Genomic DNA, 10,211 nt, shown 5'->3' with positions numbered 1-10,211 from the left:
CAGTATTTGTTGGTTAGAAGAGGTAAGGTAGGTAAGGTAAGGTAAGGTAAGGTAAGGTTAGGTTAGGTAAGTTAAAAAGTTAGGTAGAAAGTGGTGGAAGGGTAGGTAAGGTGAAGTAAGGTAATGAGTTAGGTAGGTAAGAGTAAGGTTAGGTAAGGTAAGGTTAGGTTAGGTAGGTAAGGTAAATGAGTAAGGTAAGGTTAGGTAAGGTAAGGTTAGGTAAGGTAAGGTAAGGTTAGGTAAGGTAGGTAGGTTAGGTAGGTTAGGTAAAAGGTGGAGTAAAGTGGTTAGGTAAGGTAAGGTAAGTGTAAGGTAAGGTTAGGTAAGGTAAGGTAAGGTAAGAGTGGTTAGGCAAGGTAAGGAGGTAAAGGTAAGTTAGGCAAGGTAGTGTAAGATTAGGGTTGGGTTAGTTGGTTATGTAAGGTAAGGTGGTAGGTAAGGTAAGGTAAGGTAAGGTAAGGTTAGGCAGGTAAGGTAAGGTAAGGTTAGGGTAGGTTAGGTTAGGTTATGTAAGGTAAGGTTAGGTTAGGCAAGGTAAGGTAAAGGTAAAGGTTAGGTTAGGCAAGGTAAGGTAAGGTTAGGTAAGGTAAGGTAAGGTAAGGTTAGGTAGGTAAGGTAAGGTAAGGTTTGGTAGGTAAGGTAAGGTAGGTTAGGTAAAGGTAAAGGTTAGGTAAGGTAGGTAAGGTAAAGGTAAGGTAAAGAGTGGGTTAGGTAAGGTATGGGTTAGGTAGGTAAGGTAAGGTAGGTTAGGTAAGGTTAGGTAAGGTAAGGTAAGGTAAGGTAAGGTAAGGTAAGGTTAGGTAGGTAAGGTAAGGTTAGGTAAAGGTAAGGTAAGGTTAGGTTAGGTAAGGTAAAGTGAGGTAAGGGTAAGGTTAGGTAAGGTAAGGTAAGGTAGGTTAGGTAAGGTAAGGGAAGGTTAGGTAAGGTAGGTAAAGGTAAGGTTAGGTAAAAAGGTAAGGTAAAGGTAAGGTAAGTTGGTAAGGTAAGGTAAAGGTAAGGTTAGGCAGGTAAGTAGGTAAGGTAAGGTTAAGTAAAGTGAGTAAGGTAAGGTAAGGTTAGGTTAGGTTGGGTTGTAGGTAAGGTAGGTTAGGTAAGGTAAAGGTAAGGTAAGGTAAGGTAAGGTTAGGCAAGGTAAGGTAAAGAGGAGTTAGGGTAGGTTAGGTTAGGTTATGTAAGGTAAGGTTAGGTTAGGCAAGGTAAGGTAAGGTAGGTTAAGGTTAGGCAAGGTAAGGTAAGGTTAGGTAAAGGTAAGGTAAAGGTAAGGTTAGGTGGGTTTGGTAAGGTAAGGTAAGGTAGGTTAGGTAAGGTAAGGTAAGGTTAGGTAAAGGTAGGGTTAGGTAAGGTAAGGTAGAGTAAGGTAAGGTAAGGTAAGGTTAGGTAGGTAAAGGTAAAGGTAAGGTAGGTAAGGTTAGGTAGGTTGAGTAAGGAGGTAAGGTAAAGGTAAAGGTAAGGTTAGGTAAGGTAAGGTTAGGTAAGGTAAGGTAAGGTGGGTTAGGCAAGGTAAGGTAAGGTTAGGGTGGGTTAAGGTTAGGTTATGTAAAGGTAAGGTTAGGTAAGGTAAGGTAAGGTAAAGGTAAGGTATGGTTAGGCAAGGTAAGGTAAGGTAAGGTTAGGTTATATGGGTAAGGGAAGTTAGGTTAGGCAAGGTAAGGTAAGGTAAGGTTAGGTTAGGCAAGGTAAGGTAGGTAAAAAAGGTAAGGTAGGTTAGGTAAGGTAAGGTAAGGTAAAGGTAAGGTTTGGTAAAGGTAAGGTAAAGGTAGGTTAAGTGGGTAAGGTAAGGTTAGGTAAGGTAAGGTAGGTTAGGTAAGGTAAGGTTAGGTAAGATGGGTAGGTTAGGTAAGGTGGGTTAGGTAGGTTGGTAGGTAAGGTTAGGTAAGGTAAAGGTAAGGTTTAAGGTAAGGTAAAGGTAAGGTAAGGTGAAGTTAGGCAAGGTAAGGTAGGTAAGGTAAGGTTAGGGTGGGGTTGGTTGGGTTATGTAAGGTAAGGTAAGGTTAGGTAAAGGTAAGTTAGGTTAGGTTAGGTAAGGTAAGATAAGATAAAAAGGCAAGGTAAAGGTTAAAAGGTAAGGTAAGACTATGTTAGGCTATGATCAGGTTAGATTTGGTTCAGTATGGTTAGGTTAGGCAAGATTATGTTGGACTAGGTTAGGATAAGTTAGATTAGGGTCGGTATAGTTAGGTTAGGTTAGGTAAGGTTAGGCTAGGCTAGGCTGGGTTAGGTTAGGCTAGGTTAGGTTGGGCTAGGTTAAAGTAAATTATGTGCCGAAGGCCAGACAACAGTGGCCAGGGCGGCACACGAGACAGTGAGATGCTTCCCCTAATTACTAACAGACACCACACACACACACACACACACACACACACACACACACACACACACACACACACACACACACACTTATAATGACTATTACTTTACCAGGAGTGCTGAACCTACCATGGGAGAGGAGGAGGGGGACAAGGAGGGGTGGAGAGGAATGAGGAAGAGGAGGAGGAATGGTAGGAGGAGATGAAGGAGAACGACGACGAGTAGCAGAAGGAGAGGAAAGCTGAGATGAAATAGGAAGACGAGGGGAGAAATAAGACAAGGAGGAGGAGGGACAGAAGAGAGGAAACAGAAAGATGGAGAGGAGAAAAGGGAAAGAAAAAGTAAGAGAGCGCAAAGGGGGAAGGGAAGAGTGCGTCAATCTACTCCAAAGGGAAGATGAGAATAAATTACTGGGCGAAATACTGGCCAGGGGGTGCAACGAACGGCCTGTGGTGAGAGCGGGCCAGAGACAGAGTTAGGAAAGGGTAAGGGAGGAGTTAGGGGGAAGGAATGTAGTGGGGTTAAGGGGGTAAGGGGTAAGGGTAATTCTCTCTCAGTAGGTCAGTGAATGAAGGAGGTTTACAGTGTTTGGGTGACTAGAGGAAAAAAATAGGATATGTTGAGATAAGTTTTCTGTTGCGTGTGTTAGTTCAGTGTTTACATTATGACATCTTAGTAATTATGGGCGGCCCGTCAAAAGCCTCATACTTTTATCTCTAGTGTGTCTGTGTGAATGTAACCCGGATATATATACACTCTCTCTCTCTCTCTCTCTCTCTCTCTCTCTCTCTCTCTCACCTACAATCTTATTCTCTCACTCGCACTCACTCATTCACTCTATTCTACTCACTCACTCACTCTTACGCAGCTCATATATACAATAAAGAGAATGAATGTATTTTGGGGGTTAACTGTATGCTGAGAGAGAGAGGAGGGGAGAGAGAGAGAGAGAGACCAGCATCAAGACAGGGCGCTGCAGGCTTGGGATAACGGTGGATAAAACACTCTAATGCGTTTATTACAAGTTTTGTTGTTGGGTGAGTTTTATAAAGTTTGAGAAGGTATCTTTCACCTGGGTTGCTTTCTCGCTCTCTCTCTCTCTCTCTCTCTCTCTCTTTTTTTTTTTTTTGGGATAGAATTTGTTGTCCACGCAGAATAATATACACTCTCTCAAGGGTTAGGTTAGGTAAGTCTTAATGTGAAATAAACTAGGTAGGGGCTAATCTTCAGGTGATCCGTTTATTAAATTTAACATCAATTAAGAAATGAAAACTATAAACAGTATTAATATCCTTCTAAAATCAATAACAGGACAAGTAAGGAAAATCACAAATAAAATAAATAACGATAAATAACAATAACGACTCATCAGTAGTCGGAGTAATGTCTCAAGAGTACTGCTGTAGGTTTGAGTTGAGACGACTAACACACAAATTTGGAACTATGAAATCCAAACCAAACCACCAGATCCCACCCACCCACCAATACAACACCCCCAACAAATCTACAGACCCCACCCAACCAAACCAGAACCCCACCAACCAAACCACCAGACCCCCCATCCACCCAACACCCTCATCATCCTCCAGGGCCCCCCATCGTACAGGCTGTCATCTTTTCCGGGCTAATGACGGAAAATTGCCTCACCCCAATCCCAGGGAGAGGGAAGGTGAGGCTGTGATGGCGGTCAGGGATGAAAGTATGATGGAAGGGGGAAGAAGAGGAGGGGTGAAAGGGGAAGAGGAGAAGAAGAAGAAGGAGGAGGAGGTAATGTGGATGATATCTCTCAAGAGGTGTGGAGTGACTTGGTTCCAGAAGGGCGTACAGTAATCTATCCACACTGAGATATGTACAGAATTAGGTGTGGAGAAAGTAGATTAACGACTGATAGAGATAATTTATGTCTGTACGTAGTGAAGAGCTTATTAGTCATGTGAAGCTAAAAATAAACATTACTGTACTTATTAGGTGTGTCAAGGATGGAGTGTCAAGGATGGTGTGCCAAGGATGGTGTGTAGGATGGTGTGTCAAGGATGGTGTCAAGGATGGAGTGTCAGGATGGAGTGTCAGGGATGGAGTGCCAGGATGGTGTGTCAGGATGGAGTGTCAAGGATGGTGTGTCAAGGATGGTGTGTCAAGGATGGTGTGTCAAGGATGGAGTGTCAGGATGGAGTGTCAAGGATGGTGTGTCAAGGATGGTGTGTCAAGGGATGGAGTGTCAAGGATGGTGTGTCAGGATGGTGTGTCAAGGATGGAGTGTCAGGATGGGTGTCAAGGATGGTCTGTCAAGGATGGTGTGTCAAGGATGGAGTGCCAGGATGGTGTGCAAGGATGGTGTGTCGGGATGGAGTGTCAGGATGGTGTGTCAAGGATGGTCTGTCAGGATGGTGTGTCAGGGATGGAGTGTCAAGGATGGAGTGTCAAGGATGGAGTGTCAAGGATGGTGTGTCAGGATGGTGTGCCAGGATGGTTTGTCAGGATGGTCTGTCCCAGGATGGTGAGCCGAGGATGGTCTGTCAAGGATGGTGTGTCAAGGATGGTGTGCAAGGATGGTGTGCCAAGGATGGGGTGTCAAGGATGGTGTGCCAGGATGGAGTGTCAAGGATGGTGAACAGGGATGGTCTGTCAGGATGGTGTGTCAGGATGGTCTGTCAAGGATGGTGTGTCAGGGATGGAGTGTCAAGGATGGAGTGTCAGGATGGTCTGTCGGGATGGTGTGTCAGGATGGAGTGCCAGGATGGAGTGCCAAGGATGGTGTGCCAGGATGGGGTGTCAGGATGGTGTGCCAAGGATGGGGTGTCAAGGATGGTGTGTCAGGATGGTGTGCCAGGGATGGGGTGTCAAGGATGGTGTGCCGGATGGTGTGCCAGGATGGTGTGTCAGGATGGTGAGCCAGGATGGTCTGTCAGATGGTCTGTCAGGATGGTGTGCAAGGATGGTGCAAGGATGGTGTGTCAGGATGGTGTGTCAAGGATGGTGTGCCAAGGATGGTGTGTCAGGATGGTGTGTCAGGGATGGTGTCAAGGATGGTCTGTCAAGGATGGTGAGCCAAGGATGGTGAGCCAAGGATGTCTGTCAAGGATGGTGTGTCAAGGATGGAGTGTCAGGATGGAGTGTCAAGGATGGTGTGGCCAGGATGGTTTGTCAAGGATGGTCTGTCAGGATGGTGAGGCCAAGGATGGTCTGTCAGGATGGTGTGCCAAGGATGGTGTGCCAAGGATGGTGTGTCAGGATGGTGTGCAAGGATGGTCTGTCAGGATGGTCTGTCAAGATGGTGTGCCAAGGATGGAGTGCCAAGGATGGTGTCCCAGGATGGTGTGTCAGGATGGAGTGTCAAGGAAGGTCTGTCAAGGATGGTGTGTCAGGATGGTGTGCCAAGGATGGTCTGTTCAAGGATGGTGTGTCAAGGATGGTGGCTGGGGATGGTGTGCAGGATGGTCTGTCAAGGATGGTGTGTCAAGGATGGTGTGCCAGGATGGTGTGCCAGGATGGTCTGTCAGGATGGTGAGCCAGGATGGTCTGTCACAAGGATGGGTGGGATGGTGTGTCAGGATGGAGTGTCAGGAAGGTCTGTCAAGGGATGGTGTGTCAGGATGGTGTGCTGGATGGTCTGTCAAGGATGGTGTGTCAGGATGGTGTGCCAAGGATGGTCTGTCAAGATGGTGTGTCAGGATGGTGTGCCAGGATGGTGTGCCAAGGATGGTCTGTCAGGATGGTGAGCCAAGGATGGTCTGTCAGGATGGAGTGCCAGGATGGTGTGTCAAGGATGGTGTCAAGGAAGGTCTGTCAAGGATGGTGTGTCAGGATGGTGTGCCAGGATGGTTGCAAGGATGGTGTGTCAGGATGGTGTGTCAAGGATGGTGTGCCAGGATGGTCTGTCAGGATGGTCTGTCAAGGATGGTGTGTCAGGATGGTCTGTCAGGATGGTCTGTCAGGATGGAGTGCCAAGGATGGTGTGTCCAGATGGAGTGTCAGGATGGTGTGCCAAGGATGGAGTGTCAAGGATGGAGTGTCAAGGATGGTGTGTCAAGGATGGTGTGTCAGGATGGTGTGTCAAGGATGGAGTGTCACGGATGTGTCAGGATGGTGTGTCAAGGGATGGAGTGTCAAGGATGGTGTGTCAAGGATGGAGTGTCACGGATGGTGTGTCAGGATGGTGTGTCAAGGATGGAGTGTCAAGGATGGTGTGTCAGGATGGAGTGTCAAGGGAGGTGTGTCAGGATGGTCTTTCAAGGATGGTCTGTCAGGATGGTGTGTCAAGGATGGTGTGTCAAGGATGGTGTGTCAAGGATGGTGTGCCTTGGGATGGTGTGCTAGAGTGGTGTGCCAGGGATGGTGTGTCAAGGATGGTGTGCTGAGGATGGTGTGCCAAGGATGGTGTGTCGGATGGTGTGCTCAAGGATGGTGAGCCAAGGATGGTCTGCCAGGATGGTGTGCCAGGGATGGTGTGTAAGGATGGTGTGTCAAGGATGGTGTGTCAGGATGGTGTGCAGGATGGAGTGCCAAGGATGGTGTGTCAAGGATGGGGTGTCAGGATGGAGTGTCAAGGATGGTGTGTTCAGGATGGTGTGTCAAGGATGGTGTGTAAGGATGGTGTGCCAGGATGGTGTGTCAGGATGGGGTGTCAGGATGGGTGTCAGGATTGTGTCAAGGATGGTGTGTCAAGGATGGTGTGTAAGGGATGGGGTGTCAAGGATGGTGTGCTTGGGATGGTGTGCCAGGATGGAGTGCCAAGGATGGTGTGTCAGGATGGGGTGTCAAGGATGGAGTGTCAGATGGTGTCAAGGATGGTGTGTCAGGATGGTGTGTAAAGGATGGGGTGTCAAGGATGGTGTGCCAGGATGGTGTGTCAAGGATGGTGTGTCAAGGATGGAGTGTAAGGATGGTGTGCAAGGATGGTGTGCCAAGGATGGAGTGCCAGGATGGTGTGTCAAGGATGGAGTGTCAAGGATGGTGTGTCAAGGATGGAGTGCCAAGGATGGTGGCCAATAAGGATGGAGTGTAAGGATGGTGTGTCGGATGGAGTGTCAGGATGGTGTGTCAGGGATGGTGTGCCAGGGATGGAGTGTCAAGGATGGTGTGTCAAGGATGGGGTGTCAGGATGGTGCAAGGATGGTGTGTCAGGATGGTGTGCTGAGGATGAGTGTCAGGATGGTGTGTCAAGGATGGTGTAAGGATGGTGTGCCAGGATGGTGTGCCAAGGATGGTGTGTCAAGGATGGTGTGTCAAGGATGGTGTGCCAGATGGAGTGTCAAGGATGGTGTGTCAAGGATGGAGTGTAAGGATGGTGTGCCAGGATGGTGTGCCAAGGATGGTGTGTCAAGGATGGTGTGTCAGGATGGTGTGCCAAGGATGGAGTGTCAGGATGGTGTGTCAAGGATGGTGTGGGATGGTGTGCCAAGGATGGTGCAAGGATGGTGTGTGCCAGGATGGTGTGCTGGGATGGTGTGTCAGGATGGGTGCCAAGGATGGTGTGTCAGGATGGAGTGTAAGGATGGTGTGTCAGGATGGTGTGTCAGGATGGAGTGTCAGGATGGTGTGCAAGGATGGAGTGTCAAGGATGGATGTCCAAGGATGGGGTGTCAGGGATGGTGTGCCAAGGATGGTGTGCCAAGGATGGTGTGTCAGGATGGAGTGTCAGGATGGGTGTCAGGATGGTTTGCCAGGATGGTGTCAAGGATGGTGTGCCAAGGATGGAGTGTCAAGGATGGTGTGTCAAGGATGGGGTGTCAAGGATGGTGTGCCAAGGATGGTGTGCCAAGGATGGTGTGTCAAGATGGGTGTCAGGATGGAGTGTCAAGGATGGTGCGTCAAGGATGGTGTCAAGGATGGTGGCAAGGATGGTGTGTCAAGGATGGTGTGCCAGGATGGTGTGCCAAGGATGGTGTGTCAAGGATGGAGTGTCAGGATGGAGTGTGGTCAAGGATGGTGCGTCAAGGATGGTGTGTCAGGATGGGTGTCAAGGATGGTGTGTCAAGGATGGTGCGTCAAGGATGGTGTGTCAGGATGGTGCGTCAGGATGGTGTGCCAGGATGGTGTGTCAGGATGGTGCCAAGGATGGTGTGCAAGGATGGTGTGTCAGGATGGAGTGTCAAGGATGGTGCGTCAAGGATGGTGTGTCAGGATGGTGCGTCAAGGATGGTGTGCCAGGATGGTGTGTCAGGGATGGTGTGCCAGGATGGTGTGCCAAGGATGGTGTGTGTCAAGGATGGAGTGTGTCAAGGATGGGTGTCAGGATGGTGCGTCAAGGATGGTGCGTCAGGATGGTGTGCCAGGGATGGTGTGTCAGGATGGTGTGCCAAGCATGGTGTGTCAGGATGGTGTGCCAAGGATGGTGTGGGATGGTGTGCTAGGATGGTGTGCCAGGATGGTGTGCAAGGATGGTGTGCCAAGGATGGTGTGCCAGGATGGTGTGCCAAGGATGGTGTGCCAGGATGGTGTGAGGATGGTGTGCCAAGGATGGTGTGTCAAGGATGGTGCTTGGATGGTGTGCGGATGGTGTGCCAAGGATGGTGTGTAAGGATGGTGTGCCAGGGATGGTGTGCCAAGGATGGTGTGCCAGGATGGTTGCAGGATGGTGTGCCAAGGATGGTGTGCGGGATGGTGCCAGGATGGTGTGCCAAGGATGGTGTGCCAGATGGTTCTGGGGATGGGGTGCCAAGGATGGGGTGTCCAAGGATGGTGTGCAGGATGGTGTGCTGGGATGGTATCACTGGCGTCCCCCTCACCACCAGTATTTATCAGTAACACAAACATGGCTCAGTCTCTTTAAACGCTGCCATAATGACGGGGTACTGACCAGGGTATTTCCTCACTCACTCACTCACACACTCTACCCACCATTTCCCCTCTCCTATCAAAACCACCAATCAGGGGAAGCCGGATCTCCTCACTACCAGTCTTTCTCCCCCACCATAAACAATGAACCCCCACCCCTACCCCCATCACCACATTCCCTTCTCCTTCTTTCACTACCACCATAACACCCCTCCCCCATTGTAACCTACCAAACCTCCACCACCCCAATTATCTACCCTCCTCCCCCCACTACCACAGGCTGAGGGGATCATTCAGGAAGCCTCTCTCCTGGTTCCACCTATTGAGAGATACGGCATAAATAAACTCCTCTCTTTCCCTCCTCTTTCTCTCGTGAGTCTATGAACCAGAGGAGTACACTTAAAGATTCACTTGTGAGGAACTCCTGAAAACTTTACATTGACAGACAGATAGACTCACTCACTCTCTCTCTCGCTTTCTTTACTTTTAAATCTGCCTTTCCTGTTCCACCAATCATTTCCTCGTCTCCTCCAGTCCCTCCTCCTCTCACCATCCTCTCTCCCCCTCCCCATGTCCTTTCCTCACTCGTCGTTAGCGTAGCGAATAAAAAGTACTGTAGGTTCTCTCTCTTGCCTCACGTTCCAAACTTTGATTGATTCCTGACCCCTGACAAACTCGGCTCTGATCCTCTGACCTCTAACCCTGAAACTTGACCTCTGAGCTCACCTGACCTGACCTCTAGTCTGATCCTGACCTCCCAGGCCTCCGCCTGAGCCCAGCGCCACACTGGAAGCCAAGGCAGTGCTGTTGGCTGTTGTTCACCTATTATTCAAACAAGCACGATTTTTTCCTAAAGTCAAATATGACACGAGTTGGTACACACGTCTACAAAAGCAGGCACACTATACAGGTACACGTAACTAAAACAACCAACACACACAAGAAACTTAGAAACACGTAAGTTAACTCTACAAATGAGACTCTCTCTCTCTCTCCTCTCAACACGTAGTTAACTCTACCAAATGAGACACTCTCTCTCTCCTTTGTCGATTTTAATGCAATGATTCTCTTCCATAACTCAGAGCCTTTCCCACCTATCACCAGCAGCATCTTACGTTCCTCACTGC

Source organism: Homarus americanus, unplaced genomic scaffold (assembly GCF_018991925.1).
Source record: "Homarus americanus isolate GMGI-L3 unplaced genomic scaffold, GMGI_Hamer_2.0 scaffold16430, whole genome shotgun sequence".
NCBI classification, from domain to species: Eukaryota; Metazoa; Arthropoda; class Malacostraca; order Decapoda; family Nephropidae; genus Homarus; species Homarus americanus.
Note: the sequence above shows the minus strand (reverse complement) of the source record.